Source organism: Peromyscus leucopus, chromosome X, assembly GCF_004664715.2.
Source record: "Peromyscus leucopus breed LL Stock chromosome X, UCI_PerLeu_2.1, whole genome shotgun sequence".
Classification (NCBI taxonomy): Eukaryota; Metazoa; Chordata; class Mammalia; order Rodentia; family Cricetidae; genus Peromyscus; species Peromyscus leucopus.
Window position 1 is genome coordinate 48,527,564 of NC_051083.1, and position 27,312 is coordinate 48,554,875.

Sequence of the window (27,312 nt, forward strand, 5' to 3'; positions counted from 1 at the left end):
TCTTTAAATCTATTGGTTTCCTTTCCTGATTTAGGTACAAATTCCTCTCAGTACTAACGTCAACACTGGTTTGTGCTTTCTAGGTTTAATCTACATTACTGAGTTAGAGCCAAGACCCTGGCAATTTTTAAGCATATTTGTATAGTTAATCTGATAAAGATTATGATCTGAGAAAGCATATAAAAATAAAATTAACTTATATATTTCAGCTATTTGTAATAAATCTTATTATTGCATGATAACATAGTTCTAAATCATCCCAGTCTGATGAGAGAAAATGGTGAATTCATGCTGGTAAATTGAAATTTTCCTGATCAAGAATGAAAATCAATAATTATATGTTTAGTGACTTGTTTGTATGTATAAAGAGTTTTCTTAATTATCTGTTACTTGATTCTTGTTCATAAATAAAATTTATTTACTTACTCATAAAAGAGAAGACTGATAAGGTAGCTTACTCTTGTAATACCAAAAATCAGAAGGCTTAGGCAACAGAATTTTAAATTTCAGAATAGCCTTTACTATAGAATGAGCTATCATTTTGATAAATGAAAGTCACTATTACTTCATGAAGCATAGTCACATATCTTTATTTGATCATATTCATCATCATAAGATTCAGATATTACAATAGAGATAAGGCAGTATGGCAACAAAAGCAGTCAGTCAAGTGTGTGGGTTGACCTTAAGTTGCTGCTTCACAGATGGAAGATTGAGTTATGAATAAAGGGGTGTTTTTAGTTTCTAGAGGGTGAGATGAGCAAAGACATGGATTATCCCACTGGAACCTCCAGAGGGGAGGCATCCCTATCACCATTTCAATTATCTCAAGATCTGTGTTTGTCTTCTGACCTACAGAATGAGGGGTTATTTTTTTATTACTTTAGGGTATCAAATTTACTATAATTTATTGTAGCAAAAGTGATAAACCAATAGTTACTTATTCAGCTTCCTACAAGTTAGAGGCCAACAACAGGAACCCCGCTTTAAATTATTCTGCATTTTATTCAGTTGTTTTTCATAGAGACTATTTGCAGTTATATCACTTTTTAAGGGCAGTGACAATCTAGAAGCACAGAGGATACAATTCTAGACTTTGATCACAGCACACTAGCCTGCTGTTCTACATGCAGTTGTGTTTCTCTTTTGTGTTTAGATACAGATGTTCATTTGTTAATTTATATCTTCTATATAATACCTTTGTGAATTTGAAGATTCACTGCTATTCTAATAGTCCATTACTTTTCCTCCCTGCTTTTGTATTCTTTTCCTGTCTTGTCACTCTCTCATAGATATATCTTCAAAAGTTAAGACTTTGTGGAAATCATTCAAAACAATGGCAAAACCTTTAACACTGCATTCTCCAAAACCAGATTGTGATATTCTCCTTTTTAGTGTAGTTATTCCAAAATGTCCAAATGCAGGTATGATCATAAAAGACCAAACTGGAAGGAAGAAATCAATCCCAACGTTTCCATCCCTAAGGTTAGTAAAATCTTTAAAAAACATAAGCACAGGAATGGAAATAAATTTATACCCGAAAGTTACATACAAAACATATTTATTTTTTTTTTCAGATCAGCTATCTTAGGAAAAGAGTTTGTATCTAGAGAACAGAATTGTCAAACCATTATAGTATTAAATACCTATAATCTGGCTTATTTTCCATTTTGATTAGTGTAAAAATCCATGAATACCATTTATTAAATGAGTATTTCCTCATGGAACAAAATTTATTTCAGGACATCTCTCCCCCAATTCTAGATCTAGTCTCATCACTTAATTGCTCAAAGAGATTAATTATAGCCATCAGAAATAAAATTAAACCTTTGAAAGTATACAAAATGATCTACGGACATTTTCAAGTATGTTAAGTGGTTGTATAAGGAATAATCAAGAAAAGAGATTATGAGTGGCATCTTGCGGAAATGTATTTCAACTTGATTCCCACAATGTTTGAATTGTAGGGCAATAAAAACGTAAGTATAGTCACATTTCTTTTCATTAAAGTAAATAAGTATTTATAAAGCAACATGTAGACAAAAAGTTACTTCTATCATGATTCATAATGACATTTTACTATTATTCATACCGTTAATGCTATTTATTATCAGGATAATGAAAATATTACATGTGGTTTTCATTTTCTACTTTCCCTCTTTAAATTTCTCATCACATGTATTTGCATCATTTTCACCAAAATTACGCATATATGTAAACAGTGCACCTGCTGGAGTGTAAGTTTTCTCTAAGAAAGTTTGAAATCAAGATTGTCATGACAACAGCCTCATTTTGAGAAGATCTTATCAAATCTGTGACTTTTTATATGTACTTTACTTTATTTGAGTTTATTATATTATTGGTATAGCTGATCTCCTCTTATTAAAATCAAGATTCATAATTCATTTTACCCCTCACGGAACAAAGAAAAGCTTCACTAATGTACTTCAAATGAATAAATGAATCTTCTTCATCCCCACTACTGCTGTAGAAATTGGACTTAGGCCAGGCACTTGCCAAAGGCAACCACACCTGGGCTGGAGTTAGTCTCATTCAACAGGGACGCTGTCATGAATAGTGACTAATTGATTTTGGAAATATCCCTCTTGAACAGCTTTTAAAAGAAGATAGATAGTTGAGTCAGCAAGTAAAAGTTAGAAAAGGAACACTATTACCAGGTAATACATTGAAGCCCTGAGCAAGTGCAAGTAGAAAAATCATTTTTGAAAAAGAGGAGTGAAGAGAAAATTTAGTCAGCAGTGATAACAGTAAAGTAGCCACTCATAAGAAGAGATACCTTGAAAACTACAAAAGTACCATAAATGATATTCACTTACTTTTCACTGATGATTGCCAATGGGCTGAATATTGTCAATTTCCCATGGGCCTTTATTGCCAACCACCATTAACCCAAATGTGACCATGTTGGTGGTAGCAAGCAAGAACCCCAAACATTTCATTTAATGATTAGAGTAGTGCTGTAAATTTTCTTTTTTCCCCCCACTTTTCTGTTTACAAAAGATTTTTCCCACATTGCTCACTTATTTTACACTAAAGCCAAGGCATAATAGTTCCTTAGTACTATTCTGAATCTTGCCACATTGACTTCTTAGTTTCACTGATTGCTATCATCAGAGCCATAAAAGAGGAATTGGCCATGTTACATTTCAAACTTTTGGCAGCAGTGAATATTCCTTTTTTCTCAGTAGAGTAAGTATTTGCAATCAATGTGCTTTTTTACTACTTCCAAGTTCCCCTGGGTCTTGAAAGACCTTTGTCCGTCAAACATTTTCTGATCAGCTGAATCACCTTTGAAGGTGCTTGCCACCAGAGAGTTCTACAACACTGATTTTCTTTTGTGCCTAAACGATAGATAGAACCTTTATCTCTCACAACTCGTTAAATGAGTTCAGTTTAGAAGAGATCATCTCTTTATAATAAGACTAGTTCACAAAGAAATACAAAGGATTAAGACTGCCAAGATTGATCTGGGGAGTGTCTACCATGTAAGCCTGAGGACTAGGTATGTCAGCAGGGCTCCAAAAATGTTAAGCAAAAATTTCCAGAAACAAGTAATTTCTAAGTTTCCAATTGTACACAATTCTCAACAATTCTAAAAGTTCTCTCTGTTTTACTGTGTCTACCCAGGACTCAAATCATCCTTCTGTCCTGTTCTACATGTCCACTCAGGATGCAAATCATTTCTCTGTCCCACATATCCATGGGCTGTGTGCTACATTAGGTCCATTGTAACAGTCTTGCAACTCATGTACAGTGTGACCTCAGTCCCCAGAATAGTGATGCCAGCATCCATGGACACCAGTGAAACTTCAGAATTTGTGTTATTATTGTTTTTGTTGTGCTGGGGCATCAAACTCAGGGGATGTACATACAAAATAAGCAAGGACTCTAGCACTCAGCTGCATTTCCAAGTCAATTCTGGTATTTTACTATTAGCTACTGTTGTTGATACTTCTGTGCATGATTTATAAATTAGAGTTTATTATAAGACTCAGTACTGTGTGGTTTGGGAATCCATAGGGGTCTTAGGATGTATCCACTGGGGCTAGAAAGTTTGCTCAGTGGTTAGGAGAACTGGCTGTGTTTCCAGAGGACCAAGGTTCATTTCCCAGCACCCACATGGTGATTCACAACTGTTTGTAACTCCAGCTCTAGGGAACCAATACCCTCTCCTGGCCTTTGAAGGCAACAGGAATGCAGATCATGCACAGGCCTATATATGCAGCCAAAACATCTATACATAGAAAATAAAATAAAATAAATATAGAAAAAAGTATCTTCCAGCATTTTCCCTCAAAATGGTGTTTTACTTCAGTATGATAATTCATGTGTTTAAAACCATAAACAGGCCCAGGTGTGATATTGCAATCTTATAAGCTGGAGGTTGGTTTGGCAAAACTGTGAAGATACCTGTGGGCTTGTTGTCCAGCCAGTTGGAAGAATCCAGGTTCAATAAGAGATCTTGTTTCAAAAATTAAGGTGGAGAGGAGCCAGCCATATGGCTCAGATGGTAAAGGTGCTTTGCCACCAAACCTGATTATTTGAGTAATATCTTTCGGTCTCATATGGCAGAAGGAAAGAATCTACTCCTGGAAATTCTGACTTCCATATATTTGCACACATGCACACGCACAAACCTACATGCATACACAAAACAATTAAATATAACAAATTATCTTTATGGACTATCACAAAGTGTAGGAGGTTTAGTGACAGAAACAAAGGTGTATTCATAAGAAGTCAATTTAACCGACTAATCACCAAGTTAGAAACATAAGCATGTACAAGTACAATCACTCTTTTCTACCAACATTTTCTGTATCATACAATGAACCATAGATAAAAAGACTCAGAAAGTAAGTATTCATTGGCCATTGAACATCTACAAAACTGACTTTCTTGTCACTATCCCAAAAGCAATACAGTATATCAAAAATATTTACATAAACTTTATATTATACTACAAATTATAAGCAATATTAATCTGATCTGAAGTATATAGAAGGATAAAAAATTATATTCAATAGTATGCCATGTATATAATGGTCTTGAGCATCTACTGAATTGAGTATATGCAGTTCGCCCATAGATATCTTAAATATGAGTCTACTCTGACAAGATGAAAATGTAAATATGCATGTGTGAGTAATTAATTTATGTTCTTGAGGCTTATCATCAGTGTTGATATACAGACTCAATAATACGTTATTAATTCATCATGAATTTATGTTTTTTCTTGTTTAGAATTCTAACACTTGCTATTTATTTTATTTTTTTTTATTTTACAACACCATTCAGTTCTACATAATAGCCACAGATTCCCTTGTTCTCTCCCTTCCTGCTCCCCTCCCCTTCCCCCCAGCCCAAACCCCATTCCCACCGCCTCCAGATCAAGGTCTCCCCCAAGGACTGGGATAGACCTGATAGACTCAGTCCAGGCAGGTCCAGTCCCCCCCTCCCAGACCGAGCCAAGCGTCCCTGCATAAGTCCCAGGATTCAAACAGCCAACTCATGCAACGAGCCCAGGACCCGGCACCAACGCACAGCTGCCTCCCAAACAGATCAAGCCAAATGACTGTCTCACCCATTCAGGGGGCCTGATCCAGTTAGGGGCCCCTCAGCCTTTGGTTCATAGATTTTGTGCTTCCAATTCATTTGGTTATTTGTCCCTGTGCTTTATCCAACCTTGGCTTCAACAGTTCTCGCTCATATAAACCCTCTTCTTTCTCACTAATTAGACTCCCAGTGCTCCACCAGGGGCCCAGCCGTGGATGTCTGCATCCAGATTCCTCAGTCCTTGGCTGTTCATGTTAACACTTGCTATTTGTGATGCTCTATAATGAGAGATTGTCATTCTTCTGTAAGGCTCTTGGTCGTATCCCTGGTAGAGTCTTTAAACTGTTTTGATTTATAGAGTCTTTGTGCTCATCTTTTCTCTACAAGAATGCCCTTTATTTTTCATAAGAAACTAGCATCGCTGGATGGTCTCAAACTCTGTTCCATCAAATTGTTCCTTCAGAATAAATCATAACTAACCTTTTACCTTGGAATAGAAGAAAACATAGTTATCTCTCATAAGGGCAATGTGCTGTACACAACATTGCTGTATGTATGAATTTTGTTCTTTATAAAGTAACTTTCAGAGAACATTGAGCAAGGTGGTTGGATACTTTTCATCTCTCATTTCCCTGAGAAGGAACGATTTGAACAACCACATACAAGTAAGCATGCTGTTATAGGTATGAAAGAGTTCAGCAAAGAGTTCTCAGCACTCTTTAGAAGAAAAACAAACGACCAAACAGACAAATGAACAAAGAAAAAGTTCCACCACATAAACCCAAGCTATCTCCCCTGAAAAGGGGAAGGCCCACATTATCTAGTTAGCTGTGCTCCACAGCTTCTGCTTAATAGCAGTAGAAGATAATACCTTACTGTGTGATGCTAGCTCAGAAATACGTGAAAAGTCATCATCCACAGTGTGAATTCTACTGGGTATGCTTGGATTTTACAAGACTGTTAAGTCAAACCTATTGTAAGTAAGTAACCAGCTGTATCTTGGAAATCAGACTGACATCAATCTAGTTGTAAATAACTTTGTTACAAGAACCTTTTAAGTTCTGAGTGTCAATTACTAGGAAACTCCTACACACTTCAAATGAAGGGTTGAAGAAAAGCAAACACTCTTTTTCTTAGGATGTCTGTGACTTTCTTAGTTAACTAGGGCACTGATATTCAACACTAAACCAAGCACATCATTTTAACAAGTGCTCAAGGCTTCTTCAGCATAGACGAATTTCTAAACAGTCTCATTAAATAAGAAACACAGAGCCAAATACAGGGGTGAAAGCCATAGAGATCAGAGAAATACTGAGAGCCACCAGCTAACCTTAGCTCATCATGCCTCTGGCATAGCTTCCCCAGAGAGACTTCTTCCAGTCTAACCTGTGCATTTGTTGCCTTGCTGTTCTGCCTTCTCATTGGCTCTTAGGCCAGCTACCCCACTTCCTTGTCACTTCCTATCTGTATAGACCTCCAGGTTTCTATGGTTGGTACTGGGATTAAAGGCATGTGTCACCATGATTGGTTGTTTCCTAGTGTGTCCTTGCACACACACAGACTCTGCTTACCATGTGATCAGATTAAGGATGTGTGCCTTTTTTTTATGCCTGATTTTTGTTTATGGCTGGCTATGTCCTCTGATCTTCAGGCAAACTTTATTTATTAACATACAAATAAAATATCACCACATTTCACCACAAATAAAATATCACCATACTTCAGACTAAATGAACTACTCTCAAGGGTTAATATTAGCCAAGATAAATACATGTTCGTATTGATTGGAAACTTGACAAAAAAAAATTCAGTTACGCAGTCTGAATTGAGAACCAGTATTCTAAAGGGTATTGAGTATATTCACTTAAATCAGCTATTTTATTCTTTTTTCCTGAATCTTTTATGGCTTTTGACATATAATTCCTACACTGTAGGACTGTCAACATACATATACATTTGATCTAAAATTGTAATTCTAAAAAGTTTAGCCTTGAGACAGGCCATGCCTGCCAAAACATATATATAGGCTGCCACACACCTTCTCCTCTCTGTTCCCTTAGACCCAACCCCCAAGTCATGTCCCTAGCACTGCAACAGAACACCAGCTGCAGCCTTCCTCACCCTTGCTCACATCCTCTATAGACCCTACAAACCATCCCATCTTAACTGTCATCCCCACACTTGTTGCTTTTTCCAAGATCCCAACTCAAGCAGGCACCCCTGCTAACTCAAGAGCTGTTCCTCCCGGGACAAGTAGGCTAAAGGCAGACCCACACCTTTTCTACTGCTCCCGATATTCAGTCTCCCAGTATCATTCCATTCCAAGCTCTGTAGCTAGAAATCTGCTGTGGTCTCCCTTTTCTCTCTGATGCTGTAGTCAATGAATCACAAAGACCTTCTCCTCCAATTTTCCTTCCCTCAAGTTATCCCAGTTACCTAGCCTCTAACACCAGCAAGCATTCCCTGTGAACACACCAGCTGAACAGGCCAGGAAATCAGGCAACACACAGTCACCATACTCTGAAAATCCAGAGATGAAACAGAAACAAAGGAAGAAAACACTCACCTAACAGAAAAAAAATCAGAAATCAGCACCTAGAGCTATAATCATCCCAAGACCAGATGCCAAGTTGCCAGCATAAAAACACAATGAATAACAGCCAGGGCAATGTGTTTCCACTAGAGCCGAGCTATTCTAATGACAGGATCTAAATAGTCCAGTATAGCTGAAGCAAAGGAAAAGGACCTTAAAACAATTTATGAATATGGCAGAGGTCCTTAAACAGGAAATGAATAAATCTCTTAAAGAAATCCAGGAAAACACAGTGTAATGAAATAAAGAAAACTTCAAAACTTGAAACTGGAAATAGAATCAAGTAAGAAAACCCAAATCAAGTAAGAAAACCCAAATCAAGGAAACTCTGGAAGTGAAAAATTTAGAAATTCAAAAAGGAACTTCAGCAACAGGCTACAAGTGATGGAAGAGAGAATCTCAAGTGTTGAAGATACAATAGAAGGAATGGATACATCAATCAAAGAAAATGTCAAATCTAAAAAAAAATGTCCTGACACAAAATATATATAAAAAAAAAAAAATCTGGGACATTATGAAAAGACCAAAAGTAAGAATAATAGAAATCAAGGAAGGAAAAGAAGCCCAGCTCAAAGGTTCAGAAAATGTTTTCAACAAAATCAAAGAAGAAAATTTCCCTAAACTAAAGAAGTAGATGCCTACAAAGGTATAAGAAGCATACAGACATATGGAACAAAGAAAGAATATTAAAAGTTTCAAGGGAGGTGCGCAGTGGTGGCACATGCCTTTAATCCCAGCACTTAGGAGCCAGAAGCAGGCTGTTGTCTGAGTTTAAAGCCGGCCTGGTCTACAAAGTGAGTTCTAGAACAGCCAGGGCTACATAGAAAAACTCTGTCTCAAAGAAAAGAAAACAAAACAAAAACAAACAAGCAAACACAAGCCTCAAGAAAAAAGATCAAGTAACATAGTAAGATATAAAGGCAGGCCTATTAGAATGAAACCTGACTTCTTAATGGAAACTCTAAAAGTCAGAAGTGTCTGGACAGGTGTGCTGCATACTCTAAGAGACCACAGATGCCTGCCCAAACTACCATTCTCAGAAAAGCTTTCAATCACAATAGATGGAAAGAATAAGATATTCCATGTTAAAGCCAAATTTGAACAATATCTATCCACAAATACACCCTTACAGATGGTGCTAGAAGAATAATTCCAACTTAAGGAGGTTAACTATACCCATGAAAATAGAGGAAATATACAGCAAAATCTAAAGGAAAGAAATACACAATCACACACACCACTGCTGCTGCCACCACACCACTACCACCACCACCAAAAACAAAATAACAGGAATCTATAACCATTCTCTGTTGATGTCTCTCAATATCAATGGTCTTGAATCTCCAATAGAAAGACACAAAGGAACAGAATATATGGGAAAACAGGATCTGTCATTGTGCTGCATCTAAGAAACACACCTCAGTATCAAGAATAGATATTACCTTGGGGTATCAGGTTAGAAAAGATATTCCAGGCAAATGGACCTAAGAAGCAAAGTGGTATAGCCATTTTAATATCTAACAAAATAGACTTCAAACCAAAACTAATCAAAATAGATAGGGAGTGATACTACATACTCGTCAATGGAAAATACACTAAAATGACATTTCAATTCTTAACATCTATGCTTCTAGCACAAGGGAAACCACTTTTGTAAAGGAAACATTACAACAGCTTAAATCACATATTGACATTCACACACTGATAGTGGGAGATTTCAGTATCCTACTCCTACCAATGGACAAGTTATCCATACAAAAATTAACCAGGGAATATTTCTTATATTGGAACTAACAGATGTTACAAACAAAATGGAGCAAACAGATATATACAGAACATTTCACACAAACACAAAAGAATATACTTTTTTTTCTGCACCTCATGGAACTCTCTTCAAAAGTGACCACAATAAAGCAAGTCTCAACAGATACAAGAACATTGAAATAACCCTCTGCATTTTATCAGACCACCATGGAATAAAGCTGGATATCAATAACAACAAAGGCAATGAAAAAACTTACAAACTCATTGAAACTGAACAACTCTCTACTGAATGAAAAATGGGTTAAGACAGAAATAAAGAAATCAAAGACTTTCTAAGATTTAATGAAAATGAATGCACAACATACCCAAACTTATGGGACACAATGAAAATAGTTCTAAGACAGAAGCTCATAGCACTAAGTGCCTCCATTAAAAAAATAATAATTGGAGAGATCTCAGACAAGCAACTTAACAGCACACCTGAAAGCTATAGAACAAAAAGCAGTAATAACATGCTAGAGGAGCAGATGGTAAGAAATAATTAAACTCAAAGCTGAAATCAATACAATAGAAACAAAGAGAACAATACAACTATCAATGAAACAAAGTTGGTTCCATGGGAAAAACAACAAGACAAACTAAAAGGCAGAGAGAAAATATCCAAGTTAACAAAATCAGAAATGAAAATAAAAACATAACACCAGACACCAAGGAAATCCAGAGACTCAAAAGGATAAATTTTTAAAACCATACTCCACCAAAATGAAAAATTTAGAAGAAATGGTAATTTTTGCTATACAAACCACTTACTAAAGTTAAAAAAGCTCAGAAACAAGTTAAATAGACATAATAACTAAGGAAATAGAAAAAGTCATTAAAATTTCCCACCACAAAAAATCCAGGGCCAAATGGTTTTAGGGCAGATTTCTACCAGATTTTCCAAGAAGATTTAACACCAATCCTCCTCAAACTATTCCACAAATGGAAACAGAACACTGCCAAATTCATTTCATGAGGTCACAGTTACCTTGACACCAAAACCACATAAAGACCCCAAAAAGAAAGAGAATTACAGACCAATTCCCCTTATTAACATAGATGCATAAATACTCAATAAAATATTTGCAATCTGAATCCACGAACACATGAAAAAGATCAGCCACCATGATCAAGTATGTTTCATCCCAGAGATGCAGGAATAGTATATGAAAATTAGTAAATATAGTCTACCACATAAACAAACTGAATGCATAAAACCACACAATCATTTCATTAGATGAAGAAAAGGTCTTTGACAAAATCCAGCTTCCCTTCATGATAAAAGTCTTGGAGAATTTAGGGAAACAAGGAACATACCTAAACATAATAATTTACAGCAAGCATATAGCCACCATCAAATTAAATGGAGAGAAACACAAAGCAATTCCACTAAAATCAAGAACACAACAAGGTTTTCTACTCTACTCTTTTCATATCCATTCAATATAGTACTTGAAGTTCTAGCTCGAGCAATAAGACAACTGAAAGTGATCAAGGGGATACATATTGGAAAGGAAGAAGTCAAAGCATCATTATTCGCAGATGATATGATAGTATACATAAGTAATCCTAACATTTTCACCAGGGAATGCCTAAAGCTGATAAGCACTTTCAACAAAGTGGCTGGATACAACATTAACTCACTAAAATCAGTAGCTGTCCTATATACTAATGACAAATTGACTGAGAAAAAAAAATCAGGGAAACAACATCTTTCACAATAGCCTTAAATAATAATATAAAATGCCTTGGGGGTAACTGTAACCGAGCAAGTGAAAGACTTATATGATAAAGACTTCAAATCTTTGATGAAAGAAATTAAAGAGGATATCTGAAGATGGAAAGATATCCCGTACTCATGGATGGGTAGGATTAACATTTTACAAATGGCCATCCTACCAAAAGCAATCTATAGATTCAGTGCAGTCCCTATCAAAATTCCAACACAAATCTTCACAGACCTTGAAAAAAATACTCAATTTCATATGAAAAAAGAAAAAACCCAGGATAGCTATAACAATCCCGAACAATAAAAGAACTGTTGGATATCCCACCATTCCAAATTTCAAGTTGTACTACAGTGCTATAACAATAAAAATCACACGGTATTAACATACAACCAGACATGATTATCAATGGAGTTGAACTGAAGTTTCAGATATAAATCCACACACATATGAACACCTGATTTTTTTTATAAAGAAGCCATAAATAAACACCGGAAAAAGGACAGCATCCTCAACAAACAGATGTTGACATGCAGAAGAATGCAATTTATCCATATTCATCACCCTTGCACAAAACTCAAGTCCAAGTGAATCAAAGACATCAACATAAAATCATATACACTGAACTTGATAGAAGAGAATGTAGTTAATAGCTTTGAACATGTTGGCATAGGAGACAACGTTTTGAACAGAAAACTGATAGTGTAGGCACTAAGATAAACTATTGGTAAATTGGACCTCATGAAACTTAAAAATTTCTGTACAGCAAATGACATTGTTAACTCAACAAAGTGGCAGTGCACAGAATAAGAAAAGACTTTTTTTTTTAGCAAATCCACCTCCAACACACTACTAATATCCAAAATATATAAAGAACTCAAGAAACTAGATGTCAAAAAACCAACTAATCCAATTAAAAATGGTGAACAGAGCTAAACAGAATTCTCAGTAGAGGAATCTCAAATGACTGAGAAACACTTAAAGAAATGTTCAACATCTGTAGCCAATAAGGAAATGCAAATCAAAACTACTTTGAGATCCATCTTACACCTGTCAGAATGGGTAAGATCAATAGCACAAGTGACAGCTCATGCTGGCAAGGATAACATGATGGGTTTTTTTAGAAAGTTAAGGATCAATCTACCTCACGACCCAAAAATATCACTCTTGGGCATGAAGGACACTCCAACCTACCACAAGGACACTTGCTCAACAATGTTTATTGTGGCTGTTCATAATAACCAGAACCTGGAAACAGCCTACATATCCCTCAACAGAAGAATGGATAAAGAAAATGTGGTACATTTACATAATGGTATATCAGTCAGCTGTTCAAAAGAATGACACCATGAATCTTGAAGGCAAAATGTATGGAACTAAAAATAATCATCTTGAGCAAGGTAACCCAGAAACTCCCCCCAAAATTGTGGTATGCATTCACTTATACACATATATTAGCCATTAAATAAATGATAATCAAACTAAAATCTGTAGACGCAGAAAGTTTAGGTAAAGAGGAGTGGTCTAGAGGGAATGCAGAGCTCTCCTTGGGAGAGGGAAGTAAATAGATTTTATGGGCAGATTTAGGGATAGGGATAGGCGGGAGTGGGTATGCGTGATCAGGTACAATGGAGATGAGGTTAGGGAAGAGACAATTGGAATTGGGGGTAAATTGGCAGGAAGTGTGAAAACCTACTTCAGTGGAAACATCCTGGAATCTATGAAGACAATCTTAATGAGAATTTCTAGTAATGGGGGATATGGAGTCTTATCTGGCCATCTCTTGTAGCAAGGTGAGGCTTCCAGTGGTAGGCTGGGGTATATTCCATTGAGGTGTTGGCCAAGAAATCTTTTGGGAAATCCCCAAATAATCTGGACTGTTGCTACGACGAAAGACTGTTTTCTACAAACTGACAGTGGAGCCTCATTTCCAAAGATAATACTCACATAACTCATTGAACATGGAAAAGTTGAGCTGCTGCTTACACAGAATCCTTAATCCTACGTTCTAGTGTCTTTGGTGTGGAAAGTTACTCCACACCAGGCTATCAACAGAGAAACATGGACATCAACTCAGCCAGAAAACCTTTGATGTATAATCTGTCCTGCCTGCAAAATACACTAGGACAATGGTTTCATAGCATGTATGGGAGTAGTCAACCAATGTCTGATTTGATCTAAGGCCTACTCCATAAGAAAAGCTCCATATCTGACACTGCTTGGGTAACTAAGAACCAGAGATTAGAAGGCCCAGAGATCAAGGGTAACACTAATTATTAGTGGAAAAACAAACAAAACAAAACAAATCAGAAAATGATTCCTAATGATATTCTACTATACTCAAAGATCAGTGCCCTATCCAGTCATCATCAGAAAGGCTTCCTCCAGGAGCAGATTGGAACAGATGCAGAGACTCACAGCCAAACATGATGAAGAGTGCAGAGAAAGAGTCTAAATTAGAGATCTCCATCAAATCCCTCCTCTCATAGCTCAGAGAATCCCATGGAAGATGAGACAGAAAGATTGTAAGAGCCAGAGAGGATGGAGGAAACAAAGAGAACAAGGCTCTCGGAATCCACTAAGCAAGACTCATATGAGCTTACAGAGACTGAAGCAGAATGCAGAGGGCCTGCATGGGTCTGGACCAGGTTCTCTGCATATATATTATAGATACTAGCTTCGTATTTTTATGGGACTCTTGACTATGAGAACAAGTGAGTCTGACTCTTATGCCTGCTTTTGGGACTCTTTTACACTGTTTGGAAATAAAGAAAAAGAACAAAGATAAGGACCAGTGAGAAGACTCAGTAGGTAAAGTGACTTGCTGCTAAGCCTCATGACCTGAGCTGATCCCTAGGATGCATGAAGTGGAAGGAGACAGTAGATTTCTGAAAGTTGTCCTCTGAATTCCAGTTATGTGTTATGATGCATGCACACACACCCAAATAAATAAAATATGCTGTTTAATATAAAAATAAAGATAAAAGTAGGAAATACATTTCATATTCATTCATTCATTCATTCATTCATTCATTTATTTGTTTGTTTGTTTATCTAATGAACACCACATGGAGTTAAGGACAAATCAACTTTACTTTCCTAACTCACTTTAGTCTAATATTGACTGTTCACCTCAGTGGACGGAAGCCCTGATGGTAGGAATGGACACATCTTATGTTCTCCAGACTGGACACTGTAGGGCCCTCAGATGTGTCTTAGAGTCTGCCTTGTGTTTCTACTTCTGAGAGATGTTGATGACTATATTCTAGAGACCAGCAGAGAAGAAAATTTCTCCAATTATGTGGCTTAAGCAAAGCATAAATGAACTGTGCAAATGAATGCATAAAGAGGATGCTGTTTTTCTTTCCTAGCACAGAAAGGTCCTGGGGAGAAGGTAGGCAGGCATTGCATTGCCGTCTTCATAGAGCACACATTCGTGCAGTACTGACAGGATCCTTCTATCTGCCCCATATGCTTTGTTCTTCCAAAATGTTTTTCCTTAAGGAAAGCTGAAGTGTGACATACATATGGGTCATTAAATTTTTCAATTACTGACTGAATAACACCATCAAACACCAATTATGTGTCAGGCTCCATACTAAGCTCTGAGGGATGTAGAAATGACTCATTATACAGCTGATCTCAACATGATCTCATGCAATTGGAAGCACCACATGAATGGATGTGCACACAGGTAAAATTCAATGTGATGAGGACAAGGCTAAAATTTGCAGCATCACAAAAAGATATAGCCAGCCATCTCTCTACTCAAAATTCCAGGAGCAAACAGCAAGAATGGTAGTGGGCATGAAGAAGAACTGAAGAAAATTGTCCTCAAAATGTTCTACACACTTTTCCCTTCTACTTTGTGCTGAAGAATGGAAGTAAGACAATTGTCTGCCATTAACCAAATGTGTCAGGGTCATATCAGAAGTATAAGGATCGTTAAAACCCCAGTTTGTCCTAACTTGAAAACAGTTTCTTCTGTCTTTTACTTAGTTTTCTCCCTTATTGTCCAAAACGCTCTGCAGGTTAAACAGGTAGTGTTGTAAACAAAACAAAACAAAGATACCAACAAAAACTTTTAATAATACTATAGCATTGTCTGAAAGTACAACAAAAATGCAAGCATATGGTTAGAATGGCTTTGTTTCAAATCCAAATGCTTATAACATGCCTCATTTAGGATTAGATTCCTGCCTGGCATGAATTAATGGGAAAATCTGTTTCTGAACTACCTGAGTGTAACAGGTGGTCTGAGAAACTCCATTAAGGGCTTTTTTTCTCTTTTTTCAGTTTCACTGCTCCAGGGGATGACCTCTGTAGATTTTCAAGCCTACCCTGACTCTTCAATATATGTAACCAAGTATTGTTTCTTTTTGTGTTTTAGTTGGAAATTCGTTGTTTAATTGGGACAAACAAACAAACAAAAATATTGAAAAGAGCAGACAAAGCTAGTAAACAGTTAAGTTAGAAATGTGCAAGTACTCTAGAGCCCTTGAGTGTACACCTGCTTGGCTCTCAGCAATCAGTTTTATCGCAAGCTTGGATTCACATCATTGATTTCTGAGGCAACTTTTGAAGAATGCCCAAGGCACATCATTATGCATCAGTAGCATATTAGAGGGACAAAGCTAGTGATTTCTGAAGTTAAACATCATAGGAGACGTACACAGATGTGGTGGTAAAACTTAGAATTCTACGAGGAATGGAAGAATAACCAAGTGCCACCTGAGATCGTGTATGTCAGTTTATTCCCTTCTGTGGGCCCTTGAGAGACCTAGCCAGCAGCCAGGCCAACATAATCTTTCTAAAGAGAGACTTGAAGGCTGGTAAGCAATTTTTTTTTCCTTTCTGGCTGAAAATAGATTTGGCTACTTTTACAACTAGAAAAAGTGCTATTAAGACTGAACATTGAATGAAGAATAATGGTAAGCTATTGTTTACTTTCAAACTGAAACCTCCACTGGCAAGTATGTTAATAATAATTATTATAATATGGAATGACTTTCCCGGAAGTTTATAAGATTAGGTGATATCTTTAATTTTGTTTTTTAATGTTTATTATTTTGTTTATATGGGTGTTCTGCCTGTATATATGTCCACACAGCTTGAGTGTGTCTGGTGCCTGTAGAGTACCAGAAAATGTTATCAGATTCTCTGGTACTGGAGTTATAGATGGTTGTGAGCCTTCGTGTGGGTGCTGGAAATTGAACTAGTGTCCTCTGGAAGAGTAGCTGGTGCTCTTAACCAGTGAACTATCTCATTAGCTACACTACATTTGTGTTTAGCAACCCAAGAGGCCACTTGTCAATTTTACATTGTTCCTCTTACACTGAATTGATTGGCCAAATTAACACTTTTGTGATTTCTTATTTTACCCTTTATGCTAATTTTCTTGTATTTCACCTACTGGTTAGCACTTTAAATGACAATTTAAGAGTTCCAGCATCATCAAACAGGAGAGAGGATTGAAGAGGGGATAGGGAGAGAGTATGGGGAGGGACTTCTAAAATGAAAGGTCATTTGAGGGGTTTTATGGAAACCTCATACAGTAGAAGCTTCCTAAATTATATATATATATATATATATATATATATATATATATATATATATATATATATATATATATATATCTGGGAAGGCAATCTAAATGAAATTGCCAAATAATGGGGGAGACAGAACCCCAACTGGACACCTCTCATCACCAAATGAAGCTTCAGGACCCAGAATGGGTTTTATCTAATAGAGTTGTTGGCCAGAGGGGTCCGTTGGGAAGTCCCGAATAACCCAGGCTGTTGCAATGAGTATAGGTTGCTCTGCAGAAACTGATGGAAAGGCTTTATTGCTGAAAATAACACCTATGCAACTAATTCAACACAGAGACATAGAGCTGGCACCTACCTACAGCCGTTACCCCTACCGGCTAGTGCTCATTGATCACTTGATAGATCGGTTGTTTTTATTTCCTGGGTATTGTTAAATTAGTGATGCAATGAATATGAGAATGAGGGCAGCTTTACATACCGAATTATTTCCTTTCAATATGTACATAAAAATAGGATTTCTTGAACATATGGTAGTTCTAGCTTTAACATTTTGAAGATTTACCATCTATAGTTGTAATATAGGTATTCCTTCCCACCAACAGTGTTAAAGGGTTCCATTTATCTACACTCTTTTCCAAAACTTGCTCTTTTTTAAAATTTGATAATCATATTCTTAATAGGGTAAAAATGACACTTCATTAGTTTTTATCTGTATTTAACTGATAATTAGCGGTTGATCAACTTTCTTTTTCATATACTATGGAACATATATGTCTTTTATAGAAAATTTGTAACTTAAGCCAATTATCCTATTTTATATTGGGACCTTTTTAACTTATTGTTTTTTTGCAGGTCCCTTATATATTCTGGAATTGAATCTCTTGCCAAATGTATAGCTTAGCTCATCTTTCTTGAACATTGTCTCTTCTCTGGGTTGAGTTTAGTTGGATAGGATTCCATTTTGATAGTTTTTTGTTTGTTTGTTTGTTTTCAATTTGCAACAGGGTTCTGCTCTGTAGCCCACACTGGCCTGGAAATTACTATACAGAAGAGTGAAATCAAAACAGAATGATGAATGGCTGTTGTCATAAGGATAGAGTAGGATAGAGTAAACCATTGTTAAATGGTTACATCTTTTATTTCTTCAAAGTGTAAAATTTTATATGTATGATGGTAGTGATGTTTGAATGAAATACGAATGTAGTTAACACCACTGACTAAATCTCAGATATTCGTGCCTGTAACAGGACGCTGATTAACATGCACACATGCAATTGGTTTCATGTTTTCTTTTCTACCATCTACATCTAAGTAGTCATTGAGCTTTGTTTATATTAATTGTGCTTAACCCACTTACATGATTTTTTAATTGATGGGTGTAGTAAACTATCAACAGGTATTGTCTACCTAAGTGAAAAAGAAATTTAAGAGAACTTCATAAAGTTTTAAAGAAAACTTCTATGATTATATATTTTTTAAATTGAGAGTGATTTACATTTTAAATCTGGAATGTGTGTATTTTGCTTTGATTGAAGAGAATTTTAAACAATAAGTTAGTGATGCTTTTTAGAAAATGGAGTTTATTACTTTTGAGGAAGTTGTAAAATTATACATTGGGATACTGAGAATTTTATACATCTTATTATACCAAAGAGAATTTTATGCATTTACCCAGTCATGAGAGCTTTTATATAGAGAAATATATGACACTGTAAAATTACGGCTTGGAATTTTTCTTTCTATTTAATATGGTATCATTACCTAGAGGTTTTAAGCTTCTCAGAAGAAATTATTATATAATGAATTATTTTGTGTGTGATGATTTTTAAATGGCCATTTAAATATTTTAAAACTTTCAATAAGCAGAAAAAGTGTTTCAAGTTTGTTTTTCTTATTCAAATGTTGTCATGAAAATGAAAAGATAAAGTTTAAAGCTTCATTTATACTTAAAGTAATCAAATTTTCTTCCAAATATATTTCAAATTCCCTCAAAAGCATTCTTTTACCTAGAAAACACACACATTAAAAAACAAATTTTCTATTGTTAGAGGAAATAATTTCCTCTGCTGTGTTTTTGTTAAAACTTTTCAAATAAAAGAGACCATTACTATCTCTCTATAAATATCTGAATAGAAAAACCTACAAATAAATATCAATTCTCTTTTCTAGCAAGAATAACAATACAAGTTTTCCAGGGTGATAAGTATCAATTTTAAAGAAGCTTCATCTACAATACAATTTGTTGATAATAAGAACTAGGTAATAATATTTAAAGAATTCCTTGAAGAATCAAGGCAAACATTAATATTCTCAACATTTATAGTCTTTATTTCTCATTGGACTTCTACCGCTACCTTTTCTGCATAGCAATATTCTTTTCTATTGCTTTTGAAATCATCATCACAGAAGTTCAGTTACACAACTTATCTCAGAGAATTTCATTTTCTTTGAATTGCTTTCAAATAATGAGTATATTTATTTTGATATTCAGGGATCATTACCAAGAACTTTAGAAGATAAAATACAACTATTGAATGAGTACAACATTAGTAGAAAGTTAGTACAAAGCTTTTAATCTTTGTAGTGATAAAATATATTTCATTTCAAATATTTTAAAATTTTGTTATTATTATTACTATCACTATTATTATTTAATTAAGTTGGAGAAGGGTCTCACTATGTAGCCCATGCTTTCCTGGTATTCAGGATTCTCTTATCTCAGACTGTAGGTGTTTGTAGCCATACTCCTCCTAATTTTCTTTTTAAAACTAATTGTTTATAATAATTATGGGAATATTCAACATCAGCTATATTCCATAAACCATATTAACATAAAGATTTATTATAGTAGATTGATCTCTTTTTTTATAATATTGGGGATTGAACTGAGGGCTTCATATGCTAGGCTAGGGCTTTACATCAGAGCTATAGTCTCGCTATTTTCAATTTATTTTTTTTTCAAATATGTATTTCATTTAAATTATGTGTATATGTTTGTGTCTGTATGTGTATATGTGCACATGAGTGCAGTTGTCCACCGAGACTGACAAAGTTTGGGGGATTCCCTGGAGGTGAATTCACAGGCAGTTGTAAGCACCTGGTGTGGGTGCTAGGAACTGAACTCTGGTCCTCTGGAGAGAAACAAGTTTTCTTAACCTCTGAGCTATCTCTCTAGCTCCATCTAATCTATTTTTTGAATTCATTCAAAATAGCTAGGCTTGACCTCAACCTTATTCTTTTATGCACTGTCTATCTGCTGTTAAGATAAAAGAGAAAGAGAGAACTTGGAAGATCTGTCTGTTAAGTAAGAAGCTTAAAGTGGATTACAAAATCTAGTTTTACAGACATCTACTAGTGCCACTCTGAGAAATCTAGTGCCATTTAGAGGAATAAAACTTAAATCATTTTATGAGAAATAAAAAATTTCAAGTGTTTTAACTTTTCTTTACATTTTTATAAACAAGAACAAATTATGGTCAAAGGTAGATGTGCCTTTCAAATCTCATACGCCAGACATTTAACACTACAAAAACTAAAGATATCATTTGACTTGATATGTACTAAGCACATCCCTTGCTTAGCTGAGGTCTGGAGAAGGGAAAATTAAGAAAAAAACCTCCTCTTTAGAATATATGGCCAATGAACATTAATATGATTATTCTAACATTCTATTATATAGACATTTCATAGCATGTAATTTGAGATTTTTCATTAGGAAGAATGTCATATACAATAACTGTTAAGATGAAATTGGCTTTGGTTTCACCTATTTTTAAATACAAATTTTCAAGATGACTTAAATAGATTTTTAAAAAACTCTCCACCCAGATTATTGATCCCAAAGACTGTTCAAGATTTATATTTAACTTACCTCACATTCTTGTTTAGTGAAATGGTTCATTTAATATTCACTATAACAATGTAAATTATTTTCATATTAAATGATTGCCTTAAGAAAGAAGATAATGTTGAAGAATCTGGTTTCATCTTAAAATTTGAAACATAGACCCAAGAAAGAAGGTTGTGCTAGAGAGCCTTTTAGAATAACGTAACTCACTAAAATCTTTAATATCTGTTCAAAAATATCAGACTTGTGAGTATTACTTTTAAGTTCAGTCCAGAATAAAAAAATAACCGTTATTGCATATTTTGTCATCAAATTGTCGTTTTCTAAAATGAGTTCCACTTGAAGTTTCATGTACCTAGAGTCCTATACATTTAAAAATAATGACTCAGACAGGGCTTCTTAAAGCTTTCAATATGGTAAAACAAATGGCAAAGCTGGAATACATGTATGGAGGTCATAAAAATGGTTTGCAGAATTTAATCAATTTGTTTGATCAGGAGGTCATTTTTTTAAATCCATGGGCATATCTTGGGTTTAGACTTCAGTTAATGTTGTTGCAGATGAAGTGAAAATACATTATTTTTTGAATTGACAAAAATAGTCCTTCCTCTGTAATATTAATTGATAATTTAAAGAAAGTATTTAATGGGAGCATAGGTGTAAAGGATTTTCATGGTTTTTATGATCATAGAAAGCACCTTTTCTCCCCCTCCGATTATCATTTTGAAAAACTACTTATTCTGTTCTTTTTTTTTTTTTTTTTTTATTTTACAACATCATTTATTTCAACATAATAGTCACAGATTCCCCTGTTCTCCCACTCTCGCCCCCCTTCCCCCTTCCCCCATCCCACCCCCCATTCCCACCTCCTCCAGATCAAGGTCTCCCCCGAGGACCGGGATCGACCTGGTAGACTCAGTCCAGCCAGGACCAGTCCCCCCCTCCCAGACCGAGCCAAGTGTCCCTGCATATGTCCCACGATTCAAACAGTCAACTCATGCAACAAGCCCAGGACCCGGCACTAACACACGGCTGCCTCCCAAACAGATCAAGCCAAATGACTGTCTCACCCGTTCAAGGGGCCTGATGCAGTTGGGGCCCCTCAGCCTTTGGTTCATAGATCCTGTGCTTCCATTCGTTTGGCTATTTGTCCCTGTGCTTTATCCAACCCTGGCTTCAACAATTCTCGCTCATATAAACCCTCTTCTTTCTCACTAATTAGACTCCCAGTGCTCCACCAGGGGCCCAGCCATGGATGTCTGCATCCAGATTCCTCAGACCTTCCTTGGATGGGGTTTATGGCACAACTAACAGGGTGTCTGGCCATCCCATCACCGGAGTAGGTCAGTTCCTGCCGTCTCTCGTCCATTGCCAGCAGTCTTTTCTGGCAGTATCTTTGTGGATCTCTGTGGGCCTCCCTAGCTCTCTGCTTCCTCCCCTTCTCATGTGGTCTTCATTTACCATGGTCTCCTATTCGTTGTTCTCGACAGCCTACTGAATGGGAAAAGATCTTCACCAACCCCACAGGTGACAGAGGACTGATATCCAGAATATATAAGGAACTCAAGAAATTAGACATCAAAACGACCAACAGTCCAATTGAGAAATGGGCTTTAGAATTAAACAGAGAATTCTCAACAGAGGAAACCCAAATGGCTGAAAGACATTTAAGGAACTGCTCAACATCCCTAATCATCAGGGAAATGCAACTCAAAACAACTCTGAGATACCACCTTACGCCTGTCAGAATGGCTAAGATCAAAAACACTGAAGACACTTTATGCTGGAGAGGTTGTGGAGCTAGAGGAACTCTCCTCCACTGCTGGTGGGAATGCAAGCTTGTACAACCACTTTGGAAATCAATATGGCGCTTTCTTAGAAAATTGGGAATCAATCTCCCCCAAGATCCAGCTATACCACTTTTGGGCATATACCCAAGAAATGCTCAATCATACCACAAGAGCACTTGCTCAGCTATGTTCATATCAGCATTGTTTGTAATAGCCAAAACCTGGAAACAACCTAGATGCCCTTCAACTGAAGAATGGATAAAGAAATTGTGGCACATATACACAATGGAATACTACTCAGCAGAGAAAAACAATGACATCATACGGTTTGCAGACAAATGGATGGATCTAGAAAAATTCATCCTGAGTGAGGTGACCCAGACTCAGAAAGACAAATATGGTATGTACCCACTCATAGGAAGATACTAGATGTGGAACAAGGATGACTGAACTGCTACTCACATCTCCAGTGAGGCTACCTGGAAAACGGGACCCCAAAAAAGACATGGAGAAATGGATGAGATCTACATGAACAGCCTGGTCATGAGTGGGAACAATGAAGAGCGACGGTCGAGGGAAAGAGAGTGGGGAGATCTTATTCTGTTCTTTAACATTAGGTTATTATTCCTAGTTAAAATGGAGTGCTTCATCTTCATTAGACTTCCTCAAATACATTATAGACTTAAACATATTATATCCAGAAAACTGACATTCCCAGAGAAAGCATACCACTAAACCACACTAATGTTACAAAATAAGTAATTCACCAAAACAGATAGGAACACTTAGACTTCATCTTTTAAAGAGGTAACTACGAACAGCAAGACAGGTAATTTTTACTTTTAGCATTATTAATATTTGTGGTCTTTTTCCAGTTTTGGAAAGCAAGATAGCTAACGATATCTTTGTGGTTTTCTAGTGTCAGGAAGTGAGAGTTCTAGCTGTCACCCCTACATACATCAGATTATATGTGTTTCAAGGCCAAAGTCAACAAACACCATTCCTTCATTTTAATGTCGCAGAAAGAAATGAACCTAACAACAGGTAGAAACTGGGTAACTGCTTGGGAAATAAGTCATCACCTTTGTCAGATCTGTGGCCAAATGGATGATATAAAATCAGCCAAAAGTTTAAGTTATAGGATGGCCTTTAAGCAAGCTCAGGTTTCTGAAGCAAGGTTTGGTAGGAGTAAAGGAGAGAGGAGTTAGCATCATAAAAACAGAAATAACATGTTATTTTTTTTTCATTTGGGCATTTTTAATAACTAAAACAAGTATACCTCCAGTTACTTTGAAAGTGAAAAAGGTGGATAGAGAAAATAATAAATTATGTATGGTCAATGGAGTAGACTGTTCTCAGATTTTAGAGACTGATAGTAGAAACTTGGAGAATCTTCTGAAGATGTTATGAAATAGAATAAATATCCATGTTCTTGAATAATTTACCTAGTTCAAACACGGGTAAGAGTGTTTCTTTTATTTAAATCATGTCTATATATGCATATATTAATGAATCATTTTTCACAGAATACACTTTCACTAGCTTAAAGAGACAACATGCTGTTTCATTTCTGGAAATGTATTGACAAAAGATAAACTCAAGTATTTTAGGCTCACTAACGTTATGACACATAGGTGTTGAGAGTTAATATCCCAAAGAGAAGAGTATGAAAGTTACCTCTGCCATGATTCCTTTCAAGAGTCATAAGTAAATTGTGATAAACGTGATTAGATAGATAGATAGATAGATAGATAGATGATAGATAGATAGATAGATAGATAGATAGATATAAGATAGATAGGTAATTACATTGTTATGGCTCCAAGGACACATTAGCACAGGATAGAAAGCTTAAGTTACAACTTGCTTGCAACAGTTCTGGTATATGAAAGTTTCAGTAAAATTTTTCTCAGAGGGTTCTCTCTTTGGCTTGCACATGGTCACATTTCTGTCATGTCATTGTATAGACTTTCCTATGGACATGCTCCCTTGGTGTCTCTGTGTTTTAATTTTGTCTTCTTATAATGAGAGCAGTTAAACTAGAGTAGGTCCATACTAAAACTCTACTAATTATTTCTTGAAAGTCTTCATTTTCAAATATGGTGATATTTTGAGGTACTATCATTACCATTATTCATCTTAAGAGGATGCAATATATATAATACTTGTAAGCCTATGTCAGTTTTTTAAGTGTCAGCTTATGTTTATGATAGGCACTCAAAACATAGTGTTTAATTTTAATGACATCCTTGAAAAATTACTATTCTACTAGTCATACCCACTACACAGATGGGTGAACAGATACAAAGCAATAAGCAACTTTCCCAACATCAATTAGAGTTAATTCAAAACATTTAAGGTTGAATTCCAGATGTCTTTTAACTCAATTATTTTTAATCTATCATGCTATCCCTTTTATACTTATGCAAAGTTGTGCTTAGACATAGTGTTTAAAGGTAGTACCATTTGAATTCTAAACTGATATTTCAAAGATTTATTGTGAAATTATGTGTGTGTATTTGTGTGCAGGTATGTGCCTCTAACCTGTAAGCCCTACTTGCCCAAGAACAGATAACTTCCTGGAGTGCTGGGGGCTGTTGTTCATGAAAGATAACAAACGACATGTTTTTACTTCTGCAAATAAGCTTGGTTGCCCCAAGTGCAAAGGTTGTGCTTGATCACACATAGGCAGGAAGTATGTAGGCAAGAGTTACCTCAGGATGTATGCTTGTCCATGATTGGACAAAGATGGGATGTACATAGCCTTTTGAAATTGCTTTTATAAATCTCTGACTAATGGGATTCAGTACCATGCTCTGGGAATCCTTGGTATGGACTGGGCCAGTGTCTATTGTCCTGGCCTGTATTTAATAAAGCTTGCTTCAACATTGTGGTAGTGTTTTTAGTCTCCCATAGTGGGATTAAAAATGCCAGGAAATAACAGAGATATTTTAGACATCATATAAATAATGGAAACCTATTTATAAGAGGCTGCCAATCATGGGAATATAAAAAATAAGCAAGTAAAAATTAGGTTTGCAAGCATTACAAGAATGTGTTAGTTACTTCTAAATTCAAATTATTCCTCTATACCATTGATCTAAGCATACATTTTTATTAAATAATTTTGGATGTTAATCTCAGAAGTGGTTACTGTAAAATACATTTCTATTGAAAGTAAAAAATTCATGCTGTGAAGCCCTGGTGAGAAATATGGGCTGCATGGGCTGCTAACCAGAGACCTGGCAGGAAAGTAAGAAGTGAAAAGAAATGATGCAGAGCAACATTTCCAAGGCTGTTGGAAACCTACACGCCAAGTTTCAGTCCTAAACTATTTGAACTAATCTCATCTGAGGATAAAGAGCACATAGAATAATTGATGTAGGTTCTATTTCCTCTCTTAGTGAAAAGGCAGCTTTTGAGTGAATTCATCTTCACAATGATCTACTACTTGCTACAATATATCATATGTTCTCAATTTATATAGATTTTACGTTAGAATTCTATGGACTAACTGAGGTCTATAACAGTAATTGTTTCTATAAAGTCAGTTATTTATAGTTGAAATAAATGGTGAAGGTTGTAATAAGTTGGCATGTTAATTCTTTGTTTTAAAATATTTTAAAGGTTATACAGTAGACATGACATTTCTCTAGAATATATATGAAATTTAAAATAATTGTGTTTTTAAATAATTTTTCATAAGGCTGTACTGATTTTCATGTTACTTTTGTTAATTGCCTCTTGCTTGAAATGTTTATTTCAAGCCAAGGGAGGGAGGAATGTGCACAGCTCTTCATGCTAGGGAGAAGAGGAGATGGAGAAGTACGTCTTTTGATTAGACATATGGAAGGTTTTAGACTTCTCAAAACAGTAGACTGGACGACCATGACACAGGAGAAGCCATTCTGAAAATGACAGAAAAAAAAAACTGCAGCTGGAATACCCAGCACAGTTCTGCTTGCTGAGCTTCAAGATCCAAAGCCAGAAAAAGAACTAAAGAAGTGCAGTTCAAGTGACCAAAGGCTATGTGGAAGGTGACGCTGAGCTTTTGACCCTGGGCTGAAATGCTAAATAAAATACCAAACTACATTTGAATTTCCTTCAAATTAGAGAGTAAGCATTTTGGGACAAATAAAGGAAATTCAACTTTGTACTTGTGGAAACTAATCTCCAAATAGGAATGGGTTTGTGTTGACTTGTAGGTAACAGATTCATGATATAAATTATTGGAAACTAAGATGTCTAAAAATATCAAGGAGGACAGCCAGAGCCTCTATCTGTGATTATCTTGGTCTGTACTAAAATGGACAATAAGAGAAAAGATATGGTCCAATATCAAGTTTTTCAGAGTTGTCAGTTTTGCCATTGTGGCAGGTCTTGTCTTTGTTTATTCCATTATCAGAATTTTCTGCTTAACTGCATT

General features: G+C 35.8%; 1 protein-coding gene across 1 annotated transcript in view; it reads right to left on the reverse strand.

Moving 5' to 3' along the window:
• Il1rapl1 (interleukin 1 receptor accessory protein like 1) overlaps positions 1-27,312 on the reverse strand; it is a 1,261,588-nt gene that overhangs the window by 374,908 nt on the left and 859,368 nt on the right. The window lies entirely within an intron of this gene.